Source organism: Triticum aestivum, chromosome 4A, assembly GCF_018294505.1.
Source record: "Triticum aestivum cultivar Chinese Spring chromosome 4A, IWGSC CS RefSeq v2.1, whole genome shotgun sequence".
Lineage (NCBI taxonomy): Eukaryota > Viridiplantae > Streptophyta > Magnoliopsida > Poales > Poaceae > Triticum > Triticum aestivum.
The window spans coordinates 356300034-356308101 of NC_057803.1; positions in this window are offsets into that span (position 1 = coordinate 356300034).

Sequence of the window (8068 nt, forward strand, 5' to 3'; positions counted from 1 at the left end):
GCGCGGTGGCGGCGGGGCTAGGGTTAGGGTTTGGGGGCGGAGCGCGGCTTGGGCTGGCTCGGGCCTCGAGCGGCACTATTTAAAGGCCCGGCCAGGCGGAGTCCTGGCCGGTTATGGCCCAAGGTCGGTTCGGACTCTTTTAAAAAAAAATTAATTACGCACAGAAAAAAAACAGAAGGAATGCTAAACGGACTCCAAAAATCCTAAAATAAATTTTCCCCGGCTTCTAAAATCAAGCCGCACAAGATGAACATTTATTTGGGGCCTAAATGCAATTTCGAAAAACGCGCATTTTTCCTAAATTCAAATAAAATAGCAAATAAAACCAAAATAAAATCTTATTTGATTTTTTAATTAAATCCTCAATATTCTTTATTTTTGGGAAAGTCATTTTATTCCCTCTCTCATAATTTGATAATAGAAATAATTGAAGATAAAATAAATGAAATCAAATGATCCTATTTTCAAAATTTGAGAAAACTCAAATATGAAAATAACGAAATCCCCAACTCTCTTCGAGGGTCCTTGAGTTGCGTAGAATTTTCTAGGATCAACCAAAATGCAATAAAAAATATGATATGCAATGATGATCTAGTGTATAACATTCCAAATTGAAATTTTGGGATGTTACAAACCTACCCCCCTGAAGATGAATCTCGCCCTCGAGATTCAGGTTGGCTAGAAAATTGGTGAGGGTGATCCTTCAACAATTCTTCCTCTCGCTCCCAAGTGGCTTCATCCTCCGTGTGGTGGCTCCACTGAACTTTGCAAAGCTTGATAACCTTGCTGCCGGTGACTCGACTGGCATACTCTAGAATCTTAACTGGTTTCTCCTCATAGGTCAAATCACTGTCCAACTGAATCGCTTCTAGTGGCACTGTATCTGTTAGCGGTATATCAACCATCCCTGCATGGCACTTCTTCAACTGGGAAACGTGGAACACATCGTGAACTCCTGACAATCCTTCGGCAATTCCAACTTATAGGCTACTTCTCCCATATGCTCAAAAACTTTGTATGGGCCTACAAAACGTGGCGCTAACTTTCCCTTAACTCCAAAGCACTTAACTCCTCGAAGTGGAGATACTTGAAGATAAACTCAGTCTCCGACTTCGTAAACTGTCTCCTTGCGTTTAGAATCTGCGTAGCTCTTCTGCCTGGACTGGGCTACTTTGAGCCTATCGCGAATCAATTTCACTTTCTGTTCAGACTCCTTAATCAAATCCGGTCCAAACAACTAGCGGTCTCCAACTTCATCCCACGACAATGGGGTCCTGCACCTCCTTCTATACTATGCTTCGAAAGGAGCCATCTTCAAACTTGATTGATAACTGTTGTTGTAAGAGAACTCTGCATATGGCAAATTCTTGTCCCAACTAGATCCATAATCTAGCGCACAAGCTCTCATCATATCCTCCAAAATCTGATTGACTCTCTCGATCTGTCCATCTGTCTGCAGGTGGAAAGCTGTGTTGAATTCTAGCCTGGTACCCAAAGTTTCATGCAACTGAATCCAGAACTTTGAGGTAAATTGGGTTCCTCTATCGGATACAATGCTCCTTGGAACTCCATGTAGACATACGATTCTGGTCATGTATATCTTTGCCAACTTTGCACTGGTATAGGTAGTCTTCACTGGAATGAAATGAGCTACCTTTGTCAAACGGTTGACTACAACCCATATTGAGTCATAGCCTGAACGAGTTCTGGGTAAACCTGTAATAAAATCCATGCCTAACTTATCCCACTTCCATTTGGGTATTGGCAATGGTTGTAGCAATCCTGCTGGCTTCTGATGCTCTACCTTTACTCTCTGACATACATCACAAACTGCTACATATTCCGCAATATCCTTCTTCATTCTGGTCTACCAGAAAGTATCCTTCAAATCTAAATACATCTTGGTATTTCCTGGGTGAATCGTATATGGTGAATCATGGGCCTATTGCAGAATTAACTTCCTGATCTCCGAATCATTAGGCACATGAACACGGTCTTCAAACCATAAGGTATCGTGCTCATCTTCACGAAATCCCTTAGCTCTTCCTTTGCTCATTTTCTCCTTTATAGAGGCAATCTCCTTGTCAGTCTTCTGGGCTTTTCTGATCTTATCCATCAAAGTAGATTGAATCTCCAATGCTGCTACATAGCCTCTGGGTACTATTTCCAAACATAGCTCTCGGAGATTTTCGGCTAACTCCCTTGGTAAATCTCCCGTCATTAAGGTGTTGACATGACTTTTACGGCTCAGCGCATCAGCTACTATGTTAGCCTTTCCGGGGTGATAATACAATCTCATATAATAATCCTTGATGAGTTCCAACCATCTCCTTTGCCTAAGATTCAACTCCTTCTGCGTAAAAATTATACTTCAAACTCTTGTGATCCGTGTACACTTCACAATGGTTTCCAGTGAGAAAATGTCTCCAAGTCTTCAATGCATGCACTACGGCTGCTAACTCCAAATCATGCGTAGCATAATTTAACTCATGAGGCTTAAGTTGTCGCGAGGCATATGAAACAACTCTCCCTTCCTGCATAAGCACTGCTCCAAGTCCTCGACGTGAAGCGTCGCAATACACCTCATAATCCTTGGTCTGATCTGGCAAAATCAGCACAGGTGATGTAACCAAACGTTTCTTTAACTCCTAGAAACTAGCCTCACATTCCTCAGTCCATATCAACTTGGTATCCTTCTTCAACAACTCTGTCATAGGCTTTGCAATATTTGAGAAATTCTCAATAAACCTCTGGTAGTATCCTGCAAGTCCAAGAAAACTCCGGATTTCTCCAACTGTTGTCGGTGCTTCCCAATTTGTCACGGTGTCAACCTTGGTGGGATCTACTGCTATACCTTCTCAAGATATAACATGTCCGAGAAATCCAACTTCTTTCAACCAAAACTCACATTTGCTAAACTTGGCATAGAACTGATGTTCTTTGAGCTTACCAAGTACCAAATGCAAATGCTCCTTATGCTCCTCTTCATTCTTCGAGTAAACCAGGATATCATCAATGAACACTACGACGAACTTATCCAAAAACTCCATAAACACTTTGTTCATCATGTTCATAAAATATGCAGGTGTGTTAGTCAGACCAAATGACATAACGGTATACTCGTACAGCCCATACCTGGTGGTAAAAGCCGTCTTAGGTATATCCTGTTCTCGAATCTTCAACTGGTGGTATCCTGATCGCAGATCGATCTTGGAAAATACCTTAGCTCCTTGCAATCGATCAAACAGATCATTGATCATCGGTAGTGGGTACTTGTTCTTGATGGTTACTTCATTCAATCCTCGATAATCAACAACCATCCTTAACGATCCATCCTTCTTCTCCACTAGAAGTACTGGCGATCCCCAAGGTGAAGAACTTGGGCGGATATATCCCTTATCTAGTAACTCCTTAATCTGCTTCTTAATCTCCACCAAATCCTTTGTGGGCATCCTATATGGTCTCTTTGATATTGGCCCTGTGCCTGGCAAAAGGTCAATCAAAAACTCAATATCTCTATCCGGTGGCATGCCTGGCAACTCTTCTGGAAATACATCGGGGAAATCCTTCACTACTGATACTTCCTCCTGCACAACTCCTGTTAGACAATTTACTTGAGTCCTCTTCGGCACATGCCGGAATACATACTTGATCCTTCTCCCTTCTGGGGTGGTAAGCAAGATCGACTTACTGGCGCAATCGATGTTTCCTCCACACATCGACAGCCAATCCATCCCCAGAATTACATCCAATCCTTGTGATTCCAAAATGATTAAATCCGAGGGAAACACATGCCTACCTATACTCAATGGCACTTGAAAACATCCTTGGCTAGCCATATATTCCGCTCCTGGTGAGCTTACTAACATAGGTGTTCTAAGAACCTTGGTGGGCAGGTTATAGTTATCCACAAATCCCCTTGATATGTATGAATGCGATGCACCAGTATCAAAAAGAACGAGTGCAGTAAATGAATTAACCAAAAACTTACCGATTACAGCATCCAGCTGCTCTTCAACCTTCTCCATGTTAACGTGGTTCACCTGTCCCCTGTTGAAATGGTTTGGCTTCTTCCAGAGCTTCCATTGCCATTTCCATTCTGGGATTCAGGACATTCGTTAGCATAATGTCCGATCATCTCGCACTTAAAGCAAGTGACTTGGCTCAGGTCTCTCTTGGCTGGGGTCGATGGGTTGGTGCGGTTCTGGCCGTTGCTTCCTCCATTCCCATTACCATTCTTGGTGCCATTGTGGTTGTGCGAGCTACCGCCTCCATGGGTATGCTGAAAATGTCCTGCCGGTCTAGGGGTAAAACATGGCTTCTGTTGAGCTCCTGAATTGTACTTCCCTTGTCCATACTTCCTCTTGCAATTCTCAGTCTATTGTTGCTTCCCTTCAATCATGAGAGCACGATCTACCAACTCCTGGTAGTTGTTGAAGGTTGCTACCATCAACTGCATGCTCAACTCATCATTCAGTCCTTCCAGAAACTTCTCCTGCTTAGCTGCATCCGTAGCAACGTCATCTGGGGCATAACATGCTAGCTTACTAAAGTCCTCCACATAGTGGCCAACTGGCCGTCCTCCTTGGCGCAAGTTGCAAAACTCTCGCTTCTTCATGGCCATAGCTCCTGCTGAGACATGGGCAGTACGAAAAGCCTGCTGAAACTAATCCCACGTGACAGTGTCGACAGGGAAAGTGGCTGTGAAATTCTCCCACCATGATGCTGCGGGTCCTTCAAGCTGATGTGCGGCAAACTTCACCTTTTTCGCATCTATGCATCCTGCTGTGGTCAACTCCATTGCTGTCTTACGGAGCCAATCATCTACTACTATCGGCTCGGTGCTACTGGAAAACACCGGCAGATTCAGCCTAAGAAAACAGGCTAAGTGATCAACAGGTGGTGGTGGTGGTGGGTTGTTGTTCTTGTTTCCCTAATTCTGATTCTGGACTAGCAACTGCATCAATGTGTTCTACTGCTGGATCAACTGCGTGAGCTCCGGTGGGAAGGTAAATCTGGGGTCACGTCTTGGAGGCATCTGAGGGCTTAGAAAAGATGAAATCTAAGAATAGAGAGGGGTCTAGAGAGAAAACACTACCCATATGCACATGAGGCAAAAGCAAACAATTCACTTCATTCAATCAATCAAACAAGGGCATAAAATCAATCTAACTATCGCAAAAGTGCTCGGACTACTATACTTACATGGTGGACTACTACTACTGACGGGGTGGTCTACTAGAAATATTCCTCGGTTCCAGACTCCATGATATCTGCTCCAGCTTCATCAACATAGTCATCATCACTATCATCTGGATCCGAGTCAGTGTCGTCGATGATGATGTAGTCCTCCGGGCGAATCTCCTTGGGTTCTTTGTCTTCCTCTACTGGTGTAGGGCCTCCCATAAATATTCCAATCTTCTTGATCAGATCATCATTCTTCTTCACTAATACTTCGATTTCCTCTTCATAATCTTCATGTGTAGCCTTGAGTTCTTCCTCCAATTCCTTGATTCTTGTCCTTGCCTTCTTCAGATCTATCATGTCGGTGCACATCTGGTTCTCCTGTCGTCGAATGTGCTGGTTTAACTCCAGGATAAAAGCTGCAACTGATCTATCCTTCCTGGTACTGATCATCTCCCAGTGCTCATCTCGGCGCCCACAAATTTGGTAGATAGTATCCTTGAGATCATTGCGGTAAATTTCTCCAATGCGTCCCATGGCGATGTGAGCTGCCATGCTCTTTCCTAGACTCCAAGTTGGTGCATCAAAAGGAAACTCTATGGGCTCAGTGACTGGCATGAACGTCCTTCCTCGAACTTGAACTTGAATCATCCAGCGCTCTTCTTCGGGTAGAGTGGTGTTGTAAGTTCCGGTGAAGCTTGGTACTCCTATGTTCAGGTATCTAGTGACTTCCTTCAAGTGACGTCCAAAGGGTGTATCTTCATGCGGTTGCGTGAACTTGTTCTTTGCATCCGCCATCCTAAAAGAGTAGAAAAGATGAGAAGTCAGAATGAGAAGAGAGTAGTGATCTAGGTCTTTAGCTTAGTGGTCGTGTCCTACAGTCAGCGTGTGCTCTAATACCACCTTGTAGCGACCAGACCTCAAACGGTCCAATCTCTATGCTCAGGTGTCATCCCTGGATCAGTAATGCTGACACCACACAGTACTTGAAGGATTTATAACAGAGTAGCAATCACACAATTATTACATCGAGTGTCTCAAAAGAGAACTTATTACAATAAATATGGCTTAAGGCCATCTAACAACGATAACAGTGGAAGACTTGGAAGATAAATGAGTCCATCAACTCCAACGGCATCACTGAGTATAGAACCACGACCTAAAAGCACCTTAATCACCATCTAAAAAGTATGCAACATTAACGTTGCAGCCCGAAATGGGTCAGTACATGGAATATGTTGGCAATGTAACACATAAAGAGTAATGGAATGAAATAGGCTATACTATATGCATATTTGGCTGGTGGAAAGCTCTATGGTTACAGTTTTGCGTAAAGCCAATTTTTCCCTACTACAAAGGAATAAATTTTATTTAACTATCATGGTGGTTGTTAAACATTGAGAATGGTTGACATCATTCTCAATCCCAATTAAGCATCATCATTAAACAAAACCCAACAAAATTATTTAGAGTAACATGATGAGGTTCACATGATAATCCAGGTACTAGATACTCAAGATGTCCATAACCGGGGACATGACTAACCATGATTAGTTTATACACTCTGCAGAGGTTTGCGCACTTTTCCCCACAAGACTCGATCTCCTCCGTTGGGATTCTGGCACTACATGGTGTTCAAGAAATGGATGATCGATAGATAGTCTTTCAGAAGCGCTAGCACCTTATGATCGGGTAGACCGTTACACCTACTTTCCCCTACATCTGCTAGTCTACCACTGTAAGAGTTCACACGACTTACTCAACTATGCTAGAGCCCATAGTAGCTTGTGGCTGCACAGGAAAGTTTCTAGCATGAATAATCTCATGATCCCTTTGAGTCTGGGTGGTGGTCCAAAAGAAAAACAGGCAATCGCTGGAATACCCAGGTGCCACAATCCACCCAGATGTGTATTTAAGTTGCCACCTTAGATAAACCATTAAATTATCAAATTCACATCTGTCATATATTTCACTCACCCAATCCACGTCTACTAGCATAGCATAGCATAAGAGGCAACGTAGAAGTAACTCCCAAAGGTTTGATAATAACAGGTCATATGTACTACCTCAACTACTTCACAAACCCACAATTTAATTAGATCCTAACCATGCAATGTGTGAGGATTGATCTAATGCAATAAAACCTAGGTAGTAGGAGGTATGATCAAAGTGTTACTTGCCTTGCTGATGATCCGCAAAACCTAGCGATTCGAAGTAGCAAGCGGCGCACTCCGGGTACTCTATCGCAAACAAACAAGCATACAATAAGTACTCAACTAATGAACAGGTAAAACCTGAATAAGAGGTCTAACCATAAAGTTCAACTTAAGAACTCCGGTTGGCAAAAAGAATCAAATCGAACGAAGCAAGGAAAGACAAACGGCAAAAGAAACAGGCTTCATTTACTATTCTGGATCTAGTGCAATTTTTACAGTGGCAAAAACTAGTTTGAGTTAGTTAAACAGAAAGTGGGTTTCGAGACGAAACTCCAGGAGCTTAAATCGCCTGATTCCGATAAACGAGCGAAAAGTTAGACTAGAAAGAAAAACGGATCAGGAATCGCGATCAGAAAAATCACGGATTTAATCCGAGGAAAAGAAAACGACGCACAGATTAACGAACGAATGTTCGTTAACTGGATCTAAATGAAGAAAGCGTTCGATAAAATGAACGAACAGGCGAACGCTCGCTAACTAAATAATCCGGAAAACCGATCTTTTAAAAAAATACGACACTAAAAAAACCGAACAAAACTGACGGGAAACCGATCGGTTTTTCGAGAAAAACCGGCGGCGCGAGGTCCACCTCCGGCGACTCCGGCGAACAGCGGCGGCTCCGGCGATCGTCGGTGGCAGCGGCGGGGCAGCGGGGCGGGGCGGCGGCA